Below are 27,763 nucleotides of genomic sequence, written 5' to 3' on the forward strand. Positions count from 1 at the left end.
CCCACTCAGGAGCCTCTCGTAAGCCTGTATTAGTGACAGCGCAAGGTTAGAGGTGTGAGCCTGCTCCACTACAGCTTTACGTGCTGGTTACACACAAACACAGACCTGGGGTGCATCCCAGAGGAGTTCCTGAGGCCTGGCACAGCTCCTGCCATCCAACCTTGCAGAGACCAGAACTCAGAACACCCCAGCTGCACCACTCTTGGGCTGCAGCTGATGGCTCACCTGAGCGTCTCCTCAGGCACAGAAGGATGGTGAGGCTGGACCTCCTGTGTTTCAAGCAGGAGAGCCACAGCTGTACAGTCACATTACAGATCTTGGTGTCCTCCAGAAGGTGACAGAGATGGGGGACAGGAAAGGACAAGACTCCCTGGAATGAACAGAATGTCTGCACAGAGACCTCCAGCCCACCATGCTGGAAAAGGTCCATCCTCTCACCCCTGCCAGAACTTTCTCCTTCCCTCCCTCACAGCACCCCAGTGCTGTGTTATCAACAGCTCCAGAGGGAGCAGCACCAACAATCACAGCTTCCCCAGAGGGTTATAAAGCACAGACTCTACACAGACAAATCTGCTCTTCCTCCTGGCCTACACCCAACTGTTGCCAAAGCCTTTGAACCCCCTCCAACCACCAGCTTCTCAGTTGAAGCTATAGCAAGGAGAAAGCACAGAGGTCAAAGAACACAGAGTATTTACAGGGGTGGGAGTAGCTACACACAGAGTTGCTGCTCCTGGCCTAGCCACAGCTGCCAACTTGGTTCTCAGCCCTAAGTAGTCTGTGTTTTGGGCGAAATATTTACCCCCCACTCCCCAGGAGATGTGGCTGATTTGCTGCAATGTCACAAAACAGGAGCCTACAAAAGCCTAAGCCCCTGCACGGGATGCATTTGCCAAGGAGGGATAAAAAACAAAGTCCCATAAGCTGGACAGGGCTTGGTGAAGTGCCAAACTCCTGAGAGCTTCAGAGGTAACATGTGCCTCAGTTGACTCATTTGGATTCAGTTATGGCTGAGAACTAAGTGGAAGTTGTACAAGCAGTGAACCTGCTGCTGCCTTCTCCACTGGGATCTCAGGTCAGAGCTTGGCTAAAAGGCATTTTTAGTGCACCTTCCCCTGCCTTCCCTGGCCCCAAGGACCAGAGATGAAGGACAACCAGCACTGTTTTAAAATCTGTTCCCACAAGCCACGGCAGATTTATTTTATTTTTATATTTTAGAAGTTTTATTTAATAACTCTGCCATTTTGAGAAGCTCTACTCTTGAAAATCCACTCCCCACATCTCAAATGCAGACAGCCCAGAGCAGGTACTAGGTGGGAACCACTCAAGCCTAAATCAGCCACTATCTAACATTTGCTATAAAAAGGTCCTAAGAAAGCAGGAAATACTTACAACTTTTCTTATCTTGCCACTGCTTAGAGCAGACCCATGTTTAAATAACTCCTAATTGTGAAAGGTCTTACCTAGGAAGAGATTTTCAAATAAATCATTACTCAATTTTCTGATCCACTGGAGATAAGCCACTTACCTAGTCTTTACAATAGGAAATGAAAAAGGGAGGTTAAAAATGCAACCAAAAAAGCCCTGAACATGATTAAACCCAAGTTCACCTATAGCTGGGGAACAGTGGGAGTCCCTACCATATATTCTGTGCTAGAAGTTACTTGCTAATTCCAGGCACAAGGGTCAAAATGAATGCCAGCTATAAATTTAACTATCAGGCAGCAGGGGACAAAGACAAATCTGAATGACAGGACCATTCTAGATCAAAGACTCAGACTGAAGGCCCCAAAGACAGGAAACAAAACTGGTGTTAGAGCAAAACAAACAAACAAACAAAACCCCCACTACATCAAAATCTGGATTTATTTGTGTCTCTCAGCGGAAGGCTGTCACAGACAGAGGGTTCAAAGGGCTGCCTCTCTCTAGAAACAAAACCCGTATACATTCAGGAGCACAACAAAAAAGGATAGTGACAAAAACTTTTAAACCCGTGACAACTCTACCCTCCCCATTCCAGGGTATCCCAAGGTGTCTGTGGCTACCCACACAGCAGGTACTGTGGAAAGCACCCACGTTTCCCAACCAGGCTCACTGCATCTCTCTCCTTTCAAACATTTTCATATTTTCTCCCTCAAAATTATTGATACAAATACATTCCTTCATCTTCTTCTCCTGAACAGATTGCCTACTGCTAAAATCAGTATATCCAAACACATGGGCCTGATGTCATCTTTCTCCAGATCTACTTAAAATATCCCATTTTTCATTTACTTAAGGGAGACATGTGGTTTGATATGATTAAGCTACTGCAGCACCTAAACCACCCCCCAAAACAAAAATAAAGAGCAGCTCTTCTTTTCATTGGGGGAAAACATGACATCATGCCCATTCAGGTAAGCAGGAATATGACAAATCTTGCCCCAGTGAACAGTATCGTTAACTGCAAAGGTACTCCCTGCTCCCTCGTTTATTAGGAAAATGAGGGGTGAAAATTGTGTTCAGCACATCAGAGACAGCTCAAACTGCTATTTTCAATAACACAGGAGTAAATTCCTACCCAGCTGATTGAAAGGAAAATGCACCTCCTTCATCTCAGAAATAAAACTAAATTATTTAACACTGTAACACACAAGAGGAATTGTTGATTAACCCACAAGGAAAAAAAATTACAATTCCCCAAAAAGCAAAAATTACAATTCTGCCTCTTTACACTACCTAGTAATTCTTATGGCATTGCCTGTATATTCCATTTATATCCATTCTCACAGCCATTCCCTTCCCCTTTAAAAGGGGGGTACAAGAAGATAACGTGCAAAATTGCAAGTGAAAAATGTCCAGCACACCGAGAGGCAAAGGCCAGGCCAGCTCTCAGATTCATATGCAGTGATGGATAAATTAAGGTTTCATGTTTCCTCTTCCCTTTCTCAGCATCATTTTTTCAGCCCTTTCCCATCACAAATGCAACATCCATCTGTCCTTCCGAAATAAATGGCGAAAGGGGAGCGCTGACCATGAAACACCACACACAAACACACACCCCTCACAGAAACACGTTTCCCCCCAAATACTCACAAGCATGAAGACTCCCTGTGTGATGCTCCATTTTCTTGCTTTAAAAAGATGGAAGGCACCAAAAAAAAATTAAAAAGGGGGAAAAGAAAAAAAAAAAAGGAAGTGTTGCAAAATAAAAGGAAATTCCACCCACACAATCCTGCAGCCTGCTGCAAAGAAGCACCGAGCGTGCTGACGTCACGGATTCATGAATGGATGGCAGTCGGGCTAAGGATGGATGGAGCCCGCGGGGGCTGCGCACGGCAGCGGCGCCGCCAGTCCCCGCCCGCCCCGGGCACCGGCCGGGTCCCGAGCGGCACCCACCGGGCCTCGGAGCGGCACCGAGCCCCCAGAGCGGCACCGAGCCCCCGGAACGGCACCGAGCCCCCGGAACGGCACCGAGCGGCACCGGGCCCCCCGAGCCGCACCGCCGCTCCGGAGCGCACACCGCCATCTGCCACGGAACACCGGCCGGCAGCACAACGGGAGCTCTCCGCCGCCCCGCTCCTTGCGCGATTACAGACCCGCGTGTGGTTGTTAAAATAACTAAATATAAACGCGTGCCCGCAGGAAGGAGCGGGGAGAACAATAGGAGCTTGTGTTTGATTAGCGATGCAAAAGCGCCGGTAAAATAAAAACAGGAGCATGAACAAAATCCCACATTGGGCTCCAGTCAAACGCTGCCGGCAGCGGGCGGACAAGCTCACAGCCTGAGAGCTCACAGCCTCAGTGAGCCCAGGAACAAAGATCAGAGCAGGCAGAGTTGCACACTCGGGACTACCTAAAGAATTGCAGGCACATCACCCATCTCCACTCCGGCTCCAAGCCCAAGCCAGTGGAATACACTTTACTGGGCAGACTAGAGGCAAGGACACCCAAATCTCTGGATTATCCTGGTGACTGCCTGCAAGAGCAGCTGTGCTTCATTGGACATGGCCAGGGAAAGAGCACGAGTTCTGCCTTCTTTTTGTAGCTTTGAAACATGAGGGAGGAATAGAGGGATGAGCATGACAAGGAACGAAGGGCAAAGTCTGAAGGGTAACCTGGGCTGCAAGCTCTGCAGTAACACCATCTCAGGGCTGACCACAATTCATCAATTTGGCCTCAAACTTCTTCTGACCAAATTGCAGCCTCAAAAGTATTACGAGACAGAATTTCCATATTTTCACCACACCTTCTCCCAGCCAATAGGAAGCAATTAGGCCAAAACAGGGTGTCCCAAAACTTACTCTGGTGGGGCACATCTGAAAAGAATGTCTGAGACAATCCTACCTTTCCTTATGGAAAGTGGGTGACATCCCAAAATAAACCAGGACTGGATGTAACAACACCATAGATCTGGGCTGAAAAAAACAAGGATTTTGTGCCTACTTGATCTCATGTGAGCAGCATCGTTGATACCAGTTTTAACAAATGGGGGAGGATAGGCTTGGATTTTGGACTGTGGTTTCTGAATTGAGACTTATAAATCTGGCCAGGAAAAATGAAATGCAAATTTCTTATTACCTACTTTCAAGATCAAAGAAACCACAAATTCAGTTTTGCTTTAGAAATATCTCTTCTTTAAGAGCTAGAAGTCACCACAGCACAAGATTTCTGCCCAGACAACGTCACTGCTGCAGCCTGAGCACTCCTGTACCCAAGGGGAAGGCAGGAGTGGAGGGACAGAGATATCTCTCCTCCATCACTTTGTGCCCCCATTTCAAATCCCAGCTGCACCTGCTTTGACTCCCTGCCTCGCCCTCCAGAGCCCAGCACTCAGCTTTATACCACCGAGAGATGGAAACAGCTTCCAGATTTCCCTGGCATTTTCAAAACAGACAAAAAAGTTAATTTACTCTCTTACCCTAAAGGGATCAATTCAGGAACTAGAAGGGAGAGTACAGTAGCACATGCAAGAAGCAGAAGAAAAGGAGAAATATTGCTATAGAATAAGAAAAGTCAGAATAAAAATAAAAGGAAAATAATTTTCAGAGGTTTCCAAGGGTTAATTGCAGTGACATTTACGAAAAAAAAAAGAGCCAGCAGAGAAAATAAGTGGAAACAAAACCCTAGAAAGACTCCAGGAGAAAAAATGAGCTTGAGCATAGAATTTCAGATTTTCTTGTCCATGGTGGCTTGGTTCAGTATCCCAACACTCAATTTCATCTACACCTCAACAGCTCAGGTTAAAATTTTTAAACACAAAAGTCCTGAATTTAATACAAGGTAGTATCTTAACTCACTGTGAAACACAAACCAACCCACATTGTCCTGAAATTGATGGCTGCTACATGATTGTGCTGTGTTACAACCAGATAAGTATTTTCATAGTACACATTACACAGCTCCTTTGATCAGTAACTAAGTCTATCAATATTAAGAAAGAGAAATTATTCTCCTCCCTCTCACTCAGACAAAAAAAACTGGTAAAAGCAAGGAACTCAAGTATCAGATGCCAAATACAATTTGGCTCCGTATTAATGTGAAAATAGTGGAAAAAATGTACTATACACAACAAGGGTGTAAGATACTAAAAAAATCCAAAGCTCTTAAGGGGACCACAGGAGTACCAGTGAAAAGTTGACAGGTAGCAGGATTTCTGAAAGGAATTATGGGCAACCAAGTAACTAGTCCAGTAGGAGAAATAACAGGCCAAACTGATGGCAATGGGTGCAAAAGGAAAGCTAAAAGTATTTTTAAAAACTAACTATACACCATATTTGAAAAATACAAGATAATTTAATATTTCCAAGGCAATTAATAACTAATAGGAATGTTATACAGCATCTGCTAGGCATAACATTTCTAGTTGGCACATCCCATTGATTTGAGCCCAGTCCTAAAATAATCATTTAACAAGTTCTCCAATCCTGTGACCTTCAATTTTAATAAACTGGTGAACAACTAAAATTGGAGAAGATTGAGAATACCAATATTATGCCAATATTCAAAAATAGCATGCGTTGTTATTTGTAGGCCTTGGCAACTTGGGAAAAAATCCTAAGCCAACCTTTGGCAAGGAAGGATGGCTCTGCTGCCTTGGACCAAAGGCTGAGTTATCCCAGGGTCCTGCCTCTGACAGTGGCCCCTAACAGCCACACAGGGAAGCACAATCCCAAAGCAAATCCTCAACACTTCCCATGGCATATTCCACTGACAGCAGCAGAAAATTAGAAAAGAGATGGGAGTGACTCAAAGGTTAATTTCATAATTATGCAGCACTACGGCTGTTAATAAACCTACTCAGCACACACTTGGAGGTACAAGAGGGGCTGCTCTGTGAAAACTTCCACCTGGATGAGTAAATAAGTGAAGCAAGACAGCAAATAATTCTCCAATGGCCAAACGTTTGGGTAAATATTTGCATAGATAAGGGTGAGAGGGGCACTTCATTGTCAAGTTCTAAACACCTGTGAAATCTTGAATCCACTCTTCCCAGCCCTAGACACACATCCCTCTTGTGAGTGTCCAGGCAGGAAGGAAGCAGAATCATAAAATCAGATTCTTGTTCGTGCTGTCATTATGTCCAGACCTGACCTGGTGCAGCTCACCTTTCTCTTTTGTAAGGAGCAAAGTTTCTATTTCACATCCTTCCAAACTTGCTATCTACAGAGACTTATGACTAGACCCTATTTGGTGCCCCATACATTCCAGAAATAACAGTTACAGGAGACTGGAATATTGTGAAAAAACTGAAAAAATTGAACATGTAACACAGTAGTACAGGCCAGTTTATTTTATTCTTTTTCCTTTTCTTTTTGATTTTATATCTCTCTTACACACTCAACAGGGCAAATAAAACACAATTTTAAATTGGCTCAATGACATTTTACTAAGATCAGAAATTAAATGTATGTATTTATCATATAGGATTTTATCCAGAATGTGCCCCGACCTGGGACTTTGACAAGTCCTCCCTGCAGAAGCAACTGAACAAAACTGTAATTTTACAGGACCAGCACTGAGACCTGAGAAGTGTGACCAGAGGAAAAGAGAAAAAGCCCCAAAATGGGGCACGTGCAATGCGCAGAGAAAGGTGAGCAGCAATTCCAGTCAGGAGCCCTGTTTGGAAGGGAGTCTGTCTACAACAGGACAGCCCTGGTGATTTCAGACCCCATTCCTGAGCCACCACAGCCCAGAGCCCGTAGCTGGGAGATGAGTCCCACACAAATTAAGGGGTAAAACAAACTGGGGTAGGTTTTGGAGCCCAAGTTGCTCCTCCACAGGTAAAAGGGCTGTGCCCAGGACATGGCTCAGAGCCTCTCAGATCAGAAACTTGAGATCTGTCTCTGCTCTCTGAACAGCAGCTCCAGTGAGCCACCAGCAGATCTCTGGGTCTGCTTAAACACGAAAGCAGAGAGCTGGAACAGGCACAGACTCACAGATCTGCAACATCCCAAGGGAAAGCTCCCCTTCTCAAAACTGTAACCCTAAAATCTACTCCAGAAAACTCACAGACACTTGTACCACCACTGCACAGTCTCCATATCAGAGTACTACCAACTGCTGTTACCCAAAAGTGAGGTTACTGACACAAAGCCACCCTGCACACTCTGCCTGTTGTGTTTTTGAGTGTTCTGTGAGCCATGATGGCCAGGAGCACATAACAATTACAATGACTTCCTTTAACAATAAATAAAATAAAGACAATAAAAGCCAATGACAAGACAAAAAGCATTATGTGTTCAGGCATGAGGTTAGTAAGGATTCATTTTTTAAGGAGCTTGAGTGGTTTCCCCTCCTCTTTCCAGGTGAGCCCTGCCTTTGCAGTTCAAGTCTGTGTAGTTTTAGGAGGAGACAAAATGCTGTAATATTACGAATATGCACTGATGAGGCTGGGAACGTTCAAAAAACTACATTTGCAGACTACCACCTTCTGAAGGATGGCAGTCCAGCTCCTGACACTTAAGGAGAAGCTCTGGAATTCCATCAGGAAGGAAAATGGCGCTACATAAGAGACGTGATAGCTGCTGAAAGGGCAGCTAATGCAGTAAGGGAACAACAACCTCCCCAGATTGACAGTGGTGGTGGCCAGCTGAGCAGAGGCCATGAGAGAAAACCAGATCTATTTGTTCAGGGAAACAGGCACAAAATAATATTCCTCCCAGAGAACAGGCTGAAATCAAGTCTTCCATAACAATAATTAACTCTAATAGGGCTCCAGCAGTGAGAAATACTGAAGAAAAGAATTTTAAAGATAAGTATTAATCAATAGTATCAAACAATAAAATCAAGGGACACTTGTGAAGCCACTGTCACTTTTCCTCTGCCAGGTGAGCAACCTGCAAGAAGCAATGAGACCTGATAATGAAACCTCAGGATTAGTGCCATGTAGAAAGAAAAGTCCTATAATTTATGTCATTGCCACAAAAAGACATGCATAAGTGGGAAGCTATTGCAGGGAGGAATTAATGAAACTGAATAAGCGATTAAAAAATGCAGTCCAATTCCCCAAGGTCAAGTGTTGTTCAGAGAAAAAAAAAATCACCTGCATAAATATAGAAACAACTGCTGAGCAGCTGCACTGTAGATAAGGATTGGGGATGGAGAGGATCAGAGACTGAGCACAAATTATAAATATCCAGTCGTCACAAACAAGGCAACTTCTATCCATTGAGAGGAATACAAATTCCTGATCCTCTCAGTTTTGACGAAGTCTTTGGGAAAGTCCACTTCTGGGAAAGTCCTGCTGGGAATGTGAGAAACCACAATGAATGACAAGCAAAGGCAGACAGGTGAGCTCTGAGGGATGGGGCAGGTAACTCAGAGAGGTGGCTCAGCCTGCACAGAGAGAAATGAGAAGCTAAGAATGAGATGTTACATGTTTCTACTAAATACAGAAACCTTTGCAGGTTTCTGCAAAGAAAGGTGGAAGTCATGCTCCATCTACAGTGAGCAGGAAAAAGCAATGGACTCAAAGAACAAGAAGAAAAAATTACTTAGGTTGTAAATGGTAAACAGTTGTAAATGGTAAACAGTGCAGTACCAGCCTAAGGAACTTAAGTTGTTTCCTCTATTAGGAAGGAAACAAAAATCATTTCACAAAAACTGTCCAGCAACAGTGATATTGCTTTGATGCAAAAGATCAAGATGAACTTTTGGAACCTCAGAGATCTTCTGTGAAGATATCTAAGCACTGCAAGCTTTGCAACAACAGCAGAAGCTGAAAACTTCCTCTTACCTTTTGCAGTGCAAATTAAATCTTTGCACCCAATTAAATCTTTCTGTCCTTGCTACCGTTACACAACTCCTTCGAGGAGTAATATTCAGATTTTCTACCAAAAACGCTACAAAAAATGCTGAAAGCCCATTAAGATAGCAGAACTCAAGTCATGAGACTGCCAGAATAAGGTTCTATATTTAGTACCAACAGTTTTCTCTGTAGTACTGAGATAAAGTTCCTTCAAGAAGAGTGGATCAGCTCTATGTAAATATTCCCAAGGCAAACAAAACCTGCTCAGCATCTTCCTCCCAGACCCGTGTCACTCATGAAGCTTTCAGTAGGTTTTGCTTTAAAGCTCACTGCTTTTTTTTTCTCCCTCCCAAGAGACTTCTTCTCCCCCAGTGCTCACTGTAGACCCCAGAAGAGTCCTCTTGATCTGTGTGAGGCATCACGATGCAGAATTACTCAGTGCATGAGTTGTGACAGCACTTTAAATAGTTACTGTCATGATTAACATAACATTGGAGTTTGGAACACTGAACTTGTCAGCAGTGGGGTTTGGTCCTTGTTTTCAAGCACAACGTTGGACACTGCAGTATGATGGAGAAGGCACCCCAAAGGGGTCACTGCACAGTACCCAAATATTTTCAGAATTAAATCACAGAACTGATCTTAAGGGACAACCAAAAGTTAGAGACTTCACCCAATGGGCACATCAAACTTCCCCAATGTCCTAATACTCCAGCTCAAACTATCAGCTTTGTATTGCACAGGATCTGCCCATCCAGGGAAAACCAGCACCACATTAGTAAATTCAAGTCATGGCTAAGAGAGGCTGACTGAGAGCCCTGTTCAAAAGCACATCAGCTGAAGCATTAACCCTGGGACCTTCAGGGCTTCAGAGGAGTGTTTTATAACCTCCAGTCCTCTGTAAATGTCACAGTCCCCCCCTTAGGGCCAGACCTTCCATCCTCAAACCTCCTCTGCTCACCACTATCATACAGAGCACTCCCATACAGAGTGCCTTGCCTATTAACCACAAAAAAACAAAAATCAGATAAATTAAAAGCAACAATGTCAATGAAGCAACTGATGGATTGTCACTGATGAAGCAAGGACAGGGTGGTTCAAGCAACTAATTGCTTTCACTGAGATGGAACCAGGTTCAAATCAAGGGAGAATTCAATTCTTCAGCAAAATACTTCACCTTAATTATAGTTCGTAACAAGAGACAGCCAGATCTAAATATATGGATGCTCTGCCTCTACAGCACCCACCACTCCTCACAGCATGGGTAAAAATTGACAGCTTTTATATTAAGAAACAAATCCCAAAATGTAGCTCCATCTCACATCTTCCTCCAATCCCACTCAGAGGTGGCTCAGGCACATCCCAAAATAATGTATCTGTAGCTTTCTCTGCATGAAGCATCTTTGTACAACAAAGACCACACAAATATAAAGAAAATGTGTAGAACAAAAGCATTTTCAGTCTCCTTGAGTGAAACAACTACTTTTTCTTGCATTATACAGATACCCAGACACCAACTGAAGAAAAATCTAGGTAATTTTATAGACAAGAATACATGACTTTTCAACCAGCATCTACAAAGAAACAAGCAACTATTCTTTACATATTCTTCTAAACTTAATTCCCCAAAGCTTACACAGTTTTTGTAGAATTAGCTCCTTTTCAGTTCTTCATACAGACAGATGTATGTGGCTTGCTAACATTCAAGTTCAACAACTTTATTTTTAATACATAAAATAGATGTAGTTGAACTGAAAAATTGCATATAGGAGACAGAATCAAAAGATTATCTATTCCTAGGAACAGCAATATCCTAAACAAACCATGAATTTCTGCATTTCTGGAACTTCGTTGGTGTCTCTATTCCAGTTACAACAGCCTGGATTCCTCTGAGAATCTGCATTCTCCACCCAATCACCAAGGAAATACCATGCAAAAGTACTTATAACAAAGGAAAATAATGTGCCAAAGCTATCCCCTCACAAAATTAATACACCTGATAGATTCAAATGCTTTCAGACTCCAAGTTATATTGGAAAAATGTGAACACTAAGATTAACTTCACCTCCATGTATGCACCCACCCCTCTGGCACTTATCCCTTTTAGTTGCTCCTATGGGACATGGATCCCATCAGGCTCAGCAGGGAAATGGCTTTGGACACAACATAAAACAAGAAGGTGAACTCAGCTCATCTCTGCCTTAGAAAGGGAAGTGTATTTAGAATTTAAGAACAACTGCAGGAGTGAGCACATTATCGTTTGATATCTCTTTGAGTTTCTGACTAGTTATTTGAATATCAACTTCTGGTATTCTCAAATATTGACTTCTGGTACCTGATCATTGTTCCAGATGCACTGGAAGCCCATGTCCTCTTGGCTCACTGCACATGTGCCTCCTCTTCAAGTCACAGAAATCAAGCTGTCCTCAGAAGCTGCACCATGGGTAGAGTTCAGGAAACTCCAGCACTGAATTCTTCTCTCTAGAAAGAACAAAAAAGACTAGAATTCTGCTGAAGTGTATTGAAAAATGCTCCCAAGATCAACCCAACACATCCCCACAGCACATCGTGATGTTACGTGGCACATTCGAAGGCAGCAGAGAACATCCAAAATTAAGTATGCACTTTCAAAAAGGAGCTGGGAGTAGAAAAATACCTCAACATATTTAGTACATCCTTTCTTAGCACAGGCACACACTCTATAATCCTTTTATGGTACAATTTTAATCTAAATTAAGCAAGCAGCTCCAGCAAAAGAGCTCAGAGCTTTCCACATTACAAAATTACATCAGGATTGGATTAGCCAGTGAAATAACATACTTCAAGATAATCTATTAATGATACTTTACACTTAATTTTATTCTCAAGCTCCAAGCTATTTGTTTTCTTAATTCTAAGCAAATTTTAGGAAAAGCATAACGTACTACAGTCCTCCTACGTACATACAACTCAAAATATCATTATTCCTGTTACTACCAGGAACATGTAAGGAGAGACACAACAACTACCAAGTCTCCCAGTCCTGAGCTCACTGCATCTTTTTTCCATCTCCCAGTCCCTCTCCCCCCCAAATTTAACAGGTTACAAAAGCTCTTCATAAAATTAAAGATAAATCAATACCTTGAAATTATAGAATTTTAATGCAAACACTAAACTACCTGGTCTTTAAAAAGTTTCTCTCTACCCACACATATGGATGGTTTTCCTCCTATCCTTCAGACACAACCAAGCTACTACAACACTGAGGAAGAGGGTTAGAAATACCAGCAGCAGTGTCTTGCCAGAACGAAGAGATTTTAGACAAAAAAATCCTCGTGGCACCACCTTCCTCACATTCCACACCACAATTCAACTGCTCACAAGGCCACCCCCAATGTCTGGGAAGTTCAGCACATTCCTATTTTTTTTGCTGAAGTTGGAGCAAGGGCCAATTGTACTTGAGAAAAACCACTAAGTTTTGTCACCAGTCATTTCATTTTACATCTCTCCTTACCTTTGTGGCTAGTTTGCCACAAAAATAGGACAAGTAATTCCACATTCCCAATAAGTAAAAGCTTGTGAGGTCTGGGTTAGGCTACATTCAGAGGTTCTATTTGGCAACAGGAGGATGATGATATAACAATATTCTTGCACAGGAAAGTACCAATTTGCAGCCTCTGTGGCTCTATACCAGGTCTGCATTAACTATTTTAATTACACAACAATTTCCAAATAAAATCTAGAGTAAATATACATGTATCTTAACAGTTTTATTAGACAAACTTTAGAGTTCATACTTTATGTATTAAAAATGTTTAGTTCTACTAAATAAATGAAAAAAGCCTCAAAAGCTAGTAATTATAGTTTTTCCCACTATTTTAAGGCAGGAAATGGTACCTGTAAATACAAGGCTTATTTTCTTGCTTAACAAAACAAACGCTGTAAGCAATACCACAGATGAAACAATAATAAGATTCAAACAATCAAAACCACATGAAATAGGAAAAAATGCATTGGAATACCTTACCCTTGTAAACACAAATTATATACATGTACAGGAGACAGCAGAGAAAATTGGAGAGGTGTTCATAAAAAACATCAGACACCAGATGCCCAAAGTTGGCCAAATGCCACTGGAATAAATTACTGTATTTCACATTAAAAAAATGCAGCTTTTAAGGACAGGTTTGAAACCACCACTTGATAACTGGCAGCCAAGGTGGGAATGGTCAGTGCCTAAATGGGAAGGGACTTGTGGGGCTGGAGGATTTTCAGCACCAGACAAGTTCAGCTCTTTCTGCAGTTCCATTTACCACCACCTTGTATAGACTTCAATTGGCTTTTAACACTTGCTTCCCACATCCAACCTGAAAGATTTCATGCCTTTGTAATCCAGTCCAGAGGCCAGCATGGTGTAGGGCAGCTTCAAGCTCTTAAGAAAGCATAAAAGTAATTTACTCACTGGGTAAAAACTGCCAATGTGAACAGGACAGACCCAAAAGCCAAAGGTGTGCAATACCAAAATCACCCCAGCTGGGAACAGGAGAACAAACACACCTGCTGGTTGAATTCTCTTTATTTTCTTTAACATAATCACCATGGACTCAAAGAATCCTTTCAATCTAGTATTTCTCATCCTACCAAAATACCAGCAGAATTCCAAGTATTTGGATTCAAGTGCAAACCCCTGCAGATGGATTTTTGTTTGAAGAACTGAACAAACAAAACATTATTTGCTTCGAAATTCTTCTAGTTGTGGTGAAAGCCGAGCTGTGCTGAAATCAATAGGACTGTTGGCATTGTTTTCAACTGAGCAGGAATTTAATTTCCTGTACCTCACTTCAGATCTGCTAAAAACCACTAGAACAGAGTTCTGACCTTTCACAACAACATCTAGAGCTGAAAATAAAGTGTTTTGTGAAAAATAAATACTTACAGGGCAGGTTATGTAAACAGCATGAAAGCAGCAGCTGGCTTCTTCAGAGAGAAAACTTTGCCCCCAGTCTGGCTGCTCTGGATTAATGATGTTCCTGTTCCATACCCTGGATCTGAAGCCTTGGGAAGTCCCTATCCCAACCCAGCAAGGTGGGAAGGTTTGTTATTTTAACTGTTGGCTGATAACAGCTTATCAGCAAGTTTTCAAAGGTTAAGCTCAACACACATGCATGGCAAAAGTGCAAGGACAGGACAAGGGAAATGTTGAATTAGTGCTCCCTCTCCTCCTGCCCCTGCAGCAAGGGACAGAACCCTCTCATACCCCATCACCTGCAGCAATGCCAGCAAAGAAACTTCAACCAAAATTCCTGTTTGAACTGAAAACACGTGAGAACCCAACAAAAGTGCCTTCTTTCAAAGGAGGAGCTTGCTTTGCCTGCTGCATTCCCACTGGCTGCCACACGGGATGGAAAAGCTAACCAAAATCTTTAAGTTTGGTCCTTAAATACAAGGCAGTTTTATGACTGCTGCCAAATTTATCACTGACACCAAGCTCCATGACAACTCACTGGAAAACAAAAACAAAATAAAATCTTCAATTTAGTGCATGCTATGATTTTTATTTCTATCCCAACCATGTTACTGAACTGTAAAGGGCTGATGCAACCTTAAACCAGAAAAAAAAAAAAAAGCCCAGTTACAGACTCATTACTAATTCATCCTGGCTGAAGCTGCATACCAGCAGCTGCTGCCTCTCTCAATTAACAGCAAATATTGAACAGTATTGTCGTTTAACAGTGTTTACTGCCTGCTGCCCTGTCCACTGCCCCATTTTCAAATGCTCTGGCACAATTTAAAGCATCAACACTAATAAACAGAACTTAGTTTAACCCCTTATGTATCACAGCAGAAGTGGGTTTTTTTGCTTCCTACACTCATTAGGTGCCTGGGAGAAGCTGAAGCCCAAGGATGCAAGGTACCTCCAAATTGGGATTTGTAATTCAGAGGCCCACAGGGTGCTTGGCTTCTGCAGAGAGCTGAGCACAAGTGTGAAAAATGATGGGAGTAACTTCAGCAGAACAGTTCTTTAGGAATTATTTGCCAAAAAGTTGAAACAAAAGAGGACAAAAAAGGAAATGACCACACATTCAGCCTCTGCTGTTGAAAATTTAGAACAATGAAAACCCAAAACAAATGGGGTAAAAAAATAAAGATACAGCCATTCCTCAGGGAGAGCATATCAATGCTGTGGTTCCTGATGACGCCATCTCTGCACAGGGGAGTCAAAAGTGCCCAAATTGAGACCTTCCTTCCCTCCACAGCTGCCTTTTGGCCAGGCTGGGTTTGAAGTAAATGATTATACAAACAGTGCAGCCAGAGCAAGCAACTGGAAGTGCAGCACTTCCACGCTGCCTCCGCAGGCACCTCCTTGGAGCCCTACTTGCTCCATACTGTCAAGTTTGCTGGAAGCCACTGCTGTATAAGGGACTGTACAGATTCTACATTTCATTTCCATGCTGTGTTCCCAGCACATCAGCAGGAGGGATCATCTCCAGGCTCTCCTGTGAGCCCACTGCCAGCTGGGACAGGGCCAACACAGGGGTACCAAGGACCTGGAGAAGGGAGGGGATGCTGGGCCAGCCCAACTCCACTGCAAGGTGCACAATTTAGATACTACAGGAAAAGATCAAGCAGCTTCTGTACTGCATTTATTAGAGTAGGACCATGCCAGGAGCATGTCATTCCAGTTGAACCTGAAATTGGGGCAATTCAGTCATTTCTGAGGTACCTGGACCTTTGCTCTATCCCTTCTGCAGAGGGAACAAAGCATGGGAGCTCCAACGAGTGATGCTTGAGGGCTTGTCAAACACATGAGGGAATGGCTTGGAAAACTGGGCAGGTAAATGTAGGCTTGGGCTCTGGCCAGGGCTCTCTGTGAACATGCTTTCCTGGGGTTAGCACCTGGCTGCAAGTCCCCTTATTTCCTCAGGTCCCTCTGCTGTATCCTGGGCAACCCCTACAGCCAGCCTGGTTTGCTGGGAGGATTCCTTCCCTCTAGGTTCCCCCAGCACCTCTGTGCCCATGGGGCCTGAGACACCCAGATATATCAGGTGATATGACTAATACCTCCATCTGCTCATTGTTACCTTCCCTCTCCTCTCCTGAAGAGGAGTCAGCACTAAAGTGCTCGTTCTACTCGATCTATTTTAGGAGCGTGGGCTTTCAGCATCCATGCAGCACTGCTTTAAGCTAAAAAACTTAAATCAAAGAAGTAGACATGCTCTGGCAGGGAAAATTGAGCACTAGGTCCTGTAAAAGTCTCTGGCAACCTCAGGAACAACACTGTTTTTTGAGGAAGTTATCTCCACTACTGCCCAGGTTTGACTCCAGGCCACAAAGCAGGGGCAGAAGAGATCCAGGCCTTGGAAAGGATCCCACTGCTCTCCACGGAGACCAAGTCAGGAACACAGCTTGGAGCACCAACAGGCCATGTGCTGCAGCACTGGGTCACTCCCTTCCTCCAGGAGTGGGGAGCTCCTCCCCAATCACACCACCTTGGAACTGAAACAGGTATCAATAACTGAGGGCACATCTCTGCCCATCACACGGAGGGGAAACCTCAACTCAGAGAATACAAAAGCATTGATTCTACCAACAGCTGCTCCCCATATGTCATGGTCAAGGGAAAAAAGCAAACTGGGTACACAAAGGAAAGATGGGAAGAGAGGCCAGTGGAGGATAATTTGATTTCACTGGATTTCTTAGAGGAGCTGTGTCAAAACGCAAAGAGAAAAATCATCATAGTGTAGGAGGCTGAAAGATTTGAGACGGAGCAGTGAGGAGTCTCTGGCCCCATAAATGTTTAATTTGAGCAAAGTAGCAGTTAAGCAGTAAGCACAGTTCTGCTGCTGTTGCTGAACTGCACACTCCTGCTTTGATTTCCAAATGACACACAGTGAGAACCTAAGCATAAAAATAAAGCAGGAGAAAAGCACCAGGGAGATTTTCATACCTGACACTACAGACAGAGGTGCACAAGCCAGCAACACACTCAGCTCCTTCCTTCTCTCTGCTTGGGGCAGCAGCACGAGGGTGAGCAGCACACATGGAGCTCTGGAGTGTTCCCAACTCTCGATTTCACAGCTCTGCCAGCCCAACACAGTGCAGGGGATAGCAAGAGCTACTGCACCACACCTGAGGAAGCAGCCAGGGCTGCAGATCACTGATGAAAGGCACCACACTGCCTGCTAGGAACACTGTGAAACTGGAGAGCCACAGAAGGAAGATGCACATGGAAACAGAAGAAAATGTATCCCCAGAGCCTCAGGAGCAGAAAAAGGACCCAGCTGGAACTGTTCCTCTTGCAAAACTCTCCCTACAAGGACTAGCTTTCTCCCATCACTTCCTTGAGTTATTCCCATCCCACTCAAAACAGTAAGTACAAACTGGTTAAATAAATCCTGAAGAAAAGTTGCTAATTAGTGTTTCTTCCTGTCTAAAATGCAAGAAGAGTCTGAAAAAGAAATTAATGCATTCCATGACCCCTGTAAGACCTGCAGCTCCATTCTTCTTTCCTGTTCTTTACTTCCCTTAGATTACCACCTAATCACCATTATCTGCTTCTTTTCCCTGCACCATCAGAGAAAAGCCTGTTTCCTTTCCCTATTTATATATTTCTCATCTCAAACTTCACTCTTTTTCCTGCATTTATATCCACATGCTGAAATTTAGACAACTCCTCTGCTGTCTCCACCAGCATATCTAGTCTTCCTCCCAGTCTACAATCCTAAAGAGAAATGTGGATTTACTAAAACCAAGCACAAAGGTTCAGTTAGACCCAGATTTTACCCCAGCAGCAATAAAATTCCATTTTATTGGAATTATGTCCCTTATCCCAAAGCCAGCTATGCCCAAATCTGCCTGGACAAACTCCGAATGAGAACAGGAAACCCTTTGGCTTAGCCTTGTTCACACCCAGTAGGAGAGCCTCATCCAGCTGCACAAACTGCTAAAGCAGGGAATAGCGCAAAACAAATGTTACTGAAATCTGTCTACCCTCTGGAAAACCTCTACACAACAAGTGAAGGTCATCCCTGGGTAAAGATTTTTCTCTTTTAAAAGCACAGATTTATAAGCACACACACTAGTATTTTTTCATTTTGCACTATCCTCAAGGCTGAGTGCATTTGAGGAAGTGTCTGTGAGATGCAACTCCAACAAGGAGTCTTCTGCTTGTGAAAAAATTAGGAGGAAACAGAAACCCACAGCACAGCCCTGATTAACTTCCAAGGACACAACTACTCTTTTTACAAGTACAGACACATCAGAAGTCTCTTTTTCACTGCATTAAGCTGCTGGGGAAAACCTTGCAATGCCAGGACAGCATCCTGGACTCTTTCACATAGGAAGGTTTCACCTCTGATAAAGCAGGACCTCAACTGTCACTGCTGGTTGCTCTGGATTTTCAGCTTCCCAAAAGCTGATGTCATGGGATTTCTCCTTGCGAAACAATGACATTTGCAGGCCTCTGGAGAAGGAAGCCAAGTCCAACACTAAAAAGATACAGATGACAAGGGAAATGCTGGTGTGCACTGCTACTCAAATGGCAGAAAGCATTAAACACTTACAATTATATGATTCTACTGTAACTGCAATCTCCTGTGACACAACCATGTCATTTTTTTCTTCTGAGAAACTCACTCTGAGTGTACAAGATAGATGGCACTGAGTAAGGGAAGCAGCCCCATCTCTTACCAAACACTGGCTGGTGACCTCACCCTCGTATTGTACCAATGCTGCAGAAGGGAGAACATTCCAAGGAAGCAGCTCTTGGACAGACTCACAGAGCACCTCAGGAGACTCAGCCAGTCATGCTTTGTGCCAGGGAGGCTCCCTCCTTACAAGGACCAAGGTGACACAGTCACTCCCCAAACCAGGACCCTCTGCCTCAGAGGAAAGCACAGACATATTAAATTGCTTGAGCCATAAAAGAAACATCAAAACCTTCCAGGCATCACCAGAGTTGCATTTTACATCTTCACCTTTCATCACTTTACATCTTACCTCCCTCACCTCCAGCTGACAGCAGCATCTCCATCCCTCCAGGCCAGAACCAGCTGTAAATATTGGCTGGGAATATGCATTCCCACTGGGGACTGGCAACTGTCTGTAATTGCTGGCAGCAGGTGGGCCAGGGGAGTCTCTCTTGTGCCAAACAGCAGACAAAACAAAACAAAAAATAATGCCACAAGCATGTACTGCAATACCTGAACCTACACAGCATCAATGGGGCCACTACATCTGTGTTTAGGCTGAAATGGAAACATCTTACAACTTAGCTATACTAAACTAAACTACGAAGCTGCTTCTAAGCAAAATGACTGAAAAGATCTTTATCCTTCATGCTGAAGATCCAAGGTGAGGAAAGGCCACAAGGGTATGTGACCAGACCATCAGAGATGGATCACAGGCCTGCAGGCCTGGACGTGGACAGTGGTCCTAGCAGAGATTTTTCCTTGAGTATTACAACACCGACACAGTTCATTCCATAAATACAACCTCAGCTTGCTAGAAATGCATTTCTGACTGAGCACAGTAAAGAAACACATACTGTGAGCAGAAGACCCAGATTAATCAATGCTCTATGTGTGTGTGTAGTTCAGCCACATCAATATAGACTCTAAGATATTTTTCTCCATTTTCTTCAACCAGAAAGTGTTCAGGAGTTTAAGTTTTTCATAGAAATTCTTTACACAAGCTGATCAATAAACCAAGGCTTGGGAAAAAACAGACAACTATTAGAATTCTACTGTGGGACAGTATTTTCTACTCCTACCAGGTGTCTGTGTAAGCTGGGTTGCAAACCTGAAGGCCAAAGCTACACACTGACATGGATTTGTTGACTGGCGCCAGGAAAACCAAGAAAATAGAAAAAGGAGCACACAGAAAGAAGGCCAAAAGACAACTCAGTATGTTTTGTGAAGACTAGACAAAAGTTTGTGCAGGAGGAAATTTCTGGCTGGGATACAAATGTGAACTATTCCCTGAAACAGCCCAGTTCACCTGCTGAGAGCCTGCCAGCCATTTCGTAGGAAGTCAGGATGAATTTATAACCTGGTAACTCAAGGCTGAAGAGATGGAGAGCAGTAGCAGGTGGTCTTTGATATCAAGGTCTTTGCTATTGCAGCTTCTCTTGCTCCAGGCAATCACTTGATCTCACATGATTCCCAGAAAGACCAAATTCTACTTAAGAGGTTGCAACAAAGCGCAGGAAACATTTTCTCTCAAAAGACATCTTGGGAAACTGAAGCAATCAGAATGATGAGGCTTTTTGCTCCTGCCAAGTGCCCGAGGTAACAAAGGTAATCAAAATAATAGCACAAAATATGATTCTGACTGTAGATGGTCAGTGTCTAATACAGGGATGATATTTCGGGGTCGGATTTTGTGAATATAATCATCTGAGATGACAAGAAGAACAATTTCCTTTAGCACATGAGAGGAGCTTGCAGAGAAGAAAAGAACATTTAATGGACCCTTCTGCCTCCCCTCTGGGTTTGCCTTTACTCTCCTCTGTAACAAACAGGTTGATCAAACTTCTTCCTTCCCACGTTCTCCATGGGGAGAGAGGCACTGCAGACACAGGCTCGCTGCTCTCAGTAGTTTAAAAGCAAATGTTTTGTACAGATAATGAATCTCAGCTACACAGGAACATATGTATTTTAACTGAAAACCACAGAAACTAACCCTGATGTTGCAAAATATCAACCAGGGAGAGTGAGAGAAGGCATTGTATTTTTACCCAAGTGTGAGAACAGTTTCTTTTGCTCCAGACACATCATCAGTTCAGAGTGGGTAGGAGTATGTTCTCTAGGCCCTGCAGTATCTCCTGGAAGCCTGAACACACTGGTCCAGCTTCCTGTGCTCACCCCAAAGACAGGCAAAGAGCAGGGCAGAACAATCAAATGAACTGCTCAGGAGTATTGCATTCAACACTCCCTTGGCCAAGGCAATAATGGAATGAGGTATGGAGGGTTCTGAAGCCAGACTGCTGATAGGAGAATAAAGATAAAGCACTGTCAGAAGTTAGTCCTGAAGATCAGTCCTCAAGCACAATGCTGAGTTAGCTCCTTGCAAAGATGAGCAGAGCAGAACATCTTCTTTAGCAAGGAGCCCATTTCTTCTCACAGGTCACTTACTTGCACTAGAAGGCTATCAGCCAGAAAATATAATGGTTCCTGGTTGCTGCTACTGGGCACACAGCCTTCACAGCTGCACGTGGGACTGCTGTCTAACACCATAACACCTTCTCATTCCTCCCAGTTGTCTTGTTACACTCACACTTCCACAAGAGACCAGAAATTCTGCTTCCTGAGTGAATTCCCAGTGACCCATCACAGGGTGCTGCAGAGAGAAGGGTAAAGATTCCTCGCACACAATCCCTGTTGAGGTGCTGATCCTTCAATATGCTGCTCAGAAATGCTACTTCTACTGCAGTGTCAAAATCCAACACCTCAAGACATGACAGGAGAGAAATACACCTTAGGAAAAGATGGGAAAGGTACATCTAAAAAGTACTTGATGCCACTCCTCCAAACATTTCAGTATGAGCTAGACAGTGAAAGGGGTTTATTGGAGCTTCTGAGCTGCTGTGCCTTCTCTGCTTCCAGCACCAGGGAAGCAAAGCCATGGGATGAGGGACAAACCCCTGCATGGCCAGTGTAGCATGGTTTGGTGGGGCTTAGTTGGAGGGAAATGACTCAAAGTGGCTCAAACGTCAGGTTTGAAAGCAGAGAAAAAGCCTTTCCTGACAAACATGCAAAAGGAAAATTCCATATTCCTTTGACCTCCACATCTTACTGCAAATATTCATATACTTTAAGGTTTATTTTTTAAAAAATCACCTGAAATAATAAAAATCATTCCAAATGCACTTACATACAATATCAGTCTATTTTCACTGGTAGCTGCTACTCACCCTTCTCCCATTCCAAATTCTGGTACTGTCCCCTCTCACCACCAAGACTGAGAGCTGACACGTCCCTCACCCTTTCTTCCCCCTTGCTGAAACCTTATTTCCACCACTCTAATAGTTCCTGACTTAACTGGGACAAGGAAAATTATTCTGGGCTTCTCTGTCCTAGCAGTTAGTCTATTCTGTATTAACCATCCACAGCGCTGCAAAATCATACTGAAGCCCCAGGCAACCATTCTAACGCTTCCTTAAATTCCTGCTTTAATCAAATTGCCCATTTTTACTGGACATGTCTCTAGCCATATATATATTTATGTATCTATATATTTATATAAACTTTTTGTATAAAAATCCTTCACTGTTAAGAAAATTCAGAAAAGCTCATTTAACAGCATTCATTCCAAGAGCTCACACAGCAAGTTAAATTTCTATTCAACCTTAAAACAGAATTATTCCTTATGCAAGATGGATATTTTGCCCATCCTTTTAAGCAAGATGCAAAAGTATTTACCACACTTAAGAACAGAAACTTCAGTAAATAGTACACACTGATGAAATGTATAATTTCATCCACTAGTTAGGCATGGAACTGAAAGGCCTGGCTTTCAAAAGCTGGTTACACAATGGCTCCCTTAGCCTGTTTTAATCTAAACTATCACTTTCAGCCACCCAAGCTAAAGGAGAGGAATTTTTAGATGCACTCATCTCAAACTCTGACTTTTACTTTGTATAATCTGATGCCCACTATCAACACCATGGCACCATTGATTTCTTTAAGGGATGCAGGCTTGATTCTGCACAACCCCATTTTTCACAGTAAGGTAATTACAAATTTGGTTTGGCTGAGGGCAGCAGCAGTTTGTGCACCTCTGAAGGGATGAGCTCTTTTCAGAGTAAAGCAAAATGCAAACTGCAGTGACCTACACCTTACTGCATTACAGAGCTGTGTCATTTCTGGCATGGAAACAGCAAAAGGAAATTTTCTGTACTGTACTGTGAGAAAGTAAATCCCTTGCATTTTTCAGATGGCACTTCCCAAAATCTGCCAATCATTTTAACTGCAAGAGACAGCACACTACATAATGTATTATGACTTTCTAGAGAAGTGCATCCAGAAAAGCCTTTACTTGGAAACACTTAATCCATTTGGAAACTTCTCTATCAGGAAAAAATCAGGGTTGGTTTACATTTCCTGGAGGCCGTGCCTGAGACAAGCAACCACAGTTTGAGTTCACCACCATCCAGTTTCTCAGTGAACAACACTCCCCGACCCATGAGCAAGGCATCAAGCACCAGCTCATTTTGCAGCCTCCACTCTGCCCATCCTGAGGCTGAAAACAGAGAGGGCTGGCTGAGGGCTGGTATCAGCACAGGGCAGAGCAAATAAAAATACCAGTGTAATCACCTTTGAGATAAGGCAGCCAGTGCAAGCACAGCTGTCTAAGAAACACACAGCAGAGAAGTGGGAATACAAAGTGTAATCAGGAGTTCTGTTAGACCTGAAATTACCTGGATTGAGATACAACATCCTCAGCTACAGCTGCAGCATTCTGTCAAGCAAACACTAAGTTTTCCCCTTCTTACCTTCCCTCTCAGGAGGGAGCACAACCATTTAAGAGCACACAGCTCTGTTTTTCTAGTACAACAGAAAAATACAAAGTAGGAGCACACAATCAGGTTTTGGGTGGTAAACTATGCACACTCTTTTCCATCCTACTTTACAGCTGTAATGGAGAATGCAAGGATAAGAGGGAATAGTTTTAAACTAAAAGAGGAGAGATTTAGGTCAGATGTTATGAAGAAATCCTTCCCTGTGAAGGTGATGAGGCCCTGGCACAGGTTCCCCAGAGAAGCTTTGGCTGTCCCTGGATCCCTGGAAGTGTCCAAAGCCAGGTTGAAGCAACCTGGGATAGTGGAAGGTGTCCCCGGCCATGGGAGGGGGTGGAATTAGATGATTTTTAAAGTCCTTTTCAAGCCAAACCATTTTATGGTAGATTCTATGAAACCATCCTGTTTATTGTGAGTCCTTTTTCTGCTCCATGTCATTTACCAGTGGCAGAGCCCTGATTTCTGCTCAGACCCCATCCAGGTGATGCTCTGGCAGTACCAGCAATGCCAGGAGAAAGGCAGGACAGAGCTCACCAAAGGTGAGTGGTACCCACTCAGAGCCACCACCTCAAACCCCTCAAACAGGGCACTTCCAAGATGGACAAACCCTTGAAGGTGGATGAAATAGCAGCTAAGATTGCCTGCACTTGCCTTTCCAGGCTGGGAATTTAATTGGAGCATACTAGAGTGCATTAATACAAATTTTAGAAGAAAACAAAGCTATTTCATTTACTTTTACAAAGCCTTTGCCCTCATCTTCACTGACTACAAGTGTCAAAGAAAGGTCAAAACAGCTTAATTTTCTTCTGCACTGGACAAAAAGGCATGAAGAACAGACAGTAAATTTATCTTCCTTCATATGCCCTGGAGCTTTATGAAGGAGAGAAGGAATTTATTATCATCAAAATGACGCCAGCATAAACTGGCTGCTTTTACCATGGTTGTGTAAACCAAAAAAAGAGAAAACCAGAGAGTGAAGTAGAGATTTAAAAAGGTGCATCACCTCAAAGACAGTAGTTAGATTTAAATGTAAAAAAAATTGTGGTAACAGACATCAGAACACAAAAACCTGAGCAGCTTTCCAAACACAGCTACCCCACCCAAAATAGCAGGCAATGCAATGCACAGGCACCAGAGAATGGAGACCAAGTCAAGTGGTAAATGAATTAAATAAAAGTGGATTGTGGTCCTTATCAGTAATGCTGAGTTCTCCTTTACCTGGAAGCACTGAGCAAACATTATTTTAATAGAAATGTAATTCTGCTTCAAGATGGCAAGTACAATGTGTTTGAGAAACAATATAATCTTATTTGATAAGGGGTCCAGCAGACAAGCAATGCTACCTGGCAAATTTACAGTTCCTTTATTGCTGCACCTGTATCTACTAATCAGTATCCCAAAGTTACACATGACCAGAACATAATCAATAATAATTTTTTAAATGCATCCATACAATATTTAAATGTAGGAAAAACATATCTTGAAAATAAAATTGTTTTACTCAGGCAGCTGAGTATCAGCATGGGAATCTGAATGTCTCCTTTTCCCTCCAATGTGATTACAGTTTTTTACAGCTTATTCCATTCACTAAATGTCAGCCTAAAGTGCTCTGCCAAGCAAAAATTATTTTCTTAAAAGCAGATCTTAATAAAAGATGTGCAGTGGTTTTAGTTTTGACACTTTCTAACTATGGGCTGCAGACAACTCCTGGCACAGAAAGGTCCCAGACCAGGAATTCCTGAAGTTTTGTCCATGGCAAGTTAATTCCAGTGCAGTGGGTGAACAGCTCATCCCAGGCTGATGCTGATTGTACACTGTGCCATTAAGGGGATCCATCAGTCCACAGTGATGATATTTCACATCCAGTTAAAGCAAAACAAATGATTCCCAACACAGCAGCTGAAACATCCCAGAATGGCCACGTACATCCAGCAGCCAAGCTGTCAAACCCACTGGCTACAAATTCAATGTGGGGATGAATCTTATGGATCTTCCTACAGGAAACCTGGGTGTGTCTCAGGCTGCTCACACTGCTTGTGCCACAGCTCACAGCACCTACTGGGCTTGCAGTTTAGGACATGGAACCCTCGGGATCTCCAGGAAGGAGAGAGAACCACTCATGAGCTGGAGTTCTTTAAGTGTCTTTGGAGGTGGCTGGGAGGGCTTCCCTTGGCAGAAGGGAATAAGCAAAGCCCTGAAGGAAGTATCAGTAAAATAAAGATGTAAATAGAAGTTGATGCAGCTCTGCCTCACAGCTCTCACCTCCAATGGCCTGGTCAGATCCCCAGAACAGTCTCAGCCATGCAGCCCTGCAAATATTCCCTCTCCCAGAGAAAATAAGGATGGTAACTGATTCTGGCTGGGCAGCATCATCCAGTTTTTGCCCAAGGTTCAAACTGTCCATATTTTGTCAAGATTAATGTTAAATTGATGGCATATTTTTGTCCTAATGGGACAAGAATTTCATCCAGAAACACCAAGGCATTTTCAGATCCTGTAAGGCCATTAGTGATGACATACTGGGGCAGACAGGAAAGGAGAGAACCTACACATACTCAAGGTTTTACAGTTAGGATAGAAGCCTAATACAGTCAAATCTCCACATGAAAAATAGACACAAATCCAGACTCCAGACAAACTCAGTGGTTATCCAATATCAGAACATGTGCACACTGCAAGTCAGTCATGGTGCATGGGTGGGCCAGTGGATAACATGGCCTTGTCCCTTGCTAGTAGAGCTTCCCAGTGAGCACAATCACTGGAAGCACCCTGCCCCTGTCCCCATGGAACCTGCAAATCTCCTCCAGGAGATGCACCATGTCAACATATATTACCCAGAGTGGCTGTGGCTTCCACACCTCTGGAATTGTTCAAGGTCAGGTTGGATGGGGACCTGAGCAACCTGACCTGAGTGGCACGGGGTGGAACTGGATGAGCTTTAAGGTCCCTTCCAACAAACCCATTTCATGGTTCTAGGATTCTACAACCATTCCTGAGCCACCTCTGGCTGCAGCAGCTGCTGGAGAAGCTCAGCTCACAGAGCTCCAGCCCTTCCTGCTGCAGCCCAGCAGGAAGAATCTGCTGAAGGCTCTGTGACAGCTCTGAACACTGTGTGCTCCAGTGCTCCCATGGGATACACCTCCTTCCATGCCCTGTCCTGCAGGAGGGATGCAGCAGGAGCAGGCACCACATCCAGCCCACAGGCCACCTGGCAAGATGCCTCTGATCAAGAGCCAAGAACCAGAACTGTTTTACTGGAAATACCTCCCAGTATTTCCCAGGTACTGTTGAAAATCCCTCCTTGAACAAGGCTGGGACAGCCCCTGGCTCCAGTGCAGGTGCCTCTCCCCAGCTGCACACTGTGAGAAGTCCCTGTGCTGACAAAAGCTGCTGGGGTTGTGATAGCAGCGAAGAAAACAGCCAGTAAACAACACACAAGAAATAAGAACAAGTATTCAGAGAAGGAATACCAGCACAGCCTGATATTTACTTAATGACTCATCCAGAGGAGGATCTGTCCCTTTAGGCTTATGGCCAGCATGGGAACAGGTAATAGGAGAACGTATGAAATCACTGGAGCTCAGCTCCTCCTGACCTCTGAGAACAAAGAAGCCTTAGAACAGCAAAAAATATCCTCTTTTCACTCTCTCTCCACTCTGTTGCACAACCTTTCTCCACAGAGTAAAGTCACACGTTTTACAGATCAGGAAAGGAGAAAGCAAAAGGCTTTTGTTGTGCTTATCCACACAACAGCAAAATACAGACTACACCAGAAAAGGTATTTTCCAATGAGATTCCCCAACTTTATGGGGTTTTTGGCAAGAGACAGATAACATCTGAAGAGGACACCTGGAAAACAGAGGCACTTAGGAAAGACAGGAGAGCTTTCAGAACTCAGTCACACCTTTTGCTTTGGGACTTTCAGGTTTCCATCCTTTTATGCAGAACTGTGCAGATCATACCAGACACCAATGAATGTGAACAGCAGTTTTCTCTCCAGCTACAAGACTTCTCTTCTTCAACAAGTAAAATCTGACACT

General features: G+C 43.5%; 1 protein-coding gene across 3 annotated transcripts in view; it reads right to left on the reverse strand.

Moving 5' to 3' along the window:
* The window catches only part of MAP3K13 (mitogen-activated protein kinase kinase kinase 13), a 68,863-nt gene that overhangs the window by 31,264 nt on the left and 9,836 nt on the right, over positions 1–27,763 (reverse strand). For 2 of the 3 annotated variants that reach the window (XM_033068569.1, XM_033068570.2), the window contains one exon: positions 11,562–11,707. The gene's annotated coding sequence lies outside the window, so the exon portion shown is untranslated. Of the gene's footprint in view, positions 1–3,072; positions 3,270–11,561; positions 11,708–27,763 lie in introns of those variants that run through there. The other variant, XM_033068571.2, reaches the window with a different exon arrangement.

The sequence above is a fragment of the Catharus ustulatus genome, chromosome 10 (assembly GCF_009819885.2).
Source record: "Catharus ustulatus isolate bCatUst1 chromosome 10, bCatUst1.pri.v2, whole genome shotgun sequence".
NCBI classification, from domain to species: Eukaryota; Metazoa; Chordata; class Aves; order Passeriformes; family Turdidae; genus Catharus; species Catharus ustulatus.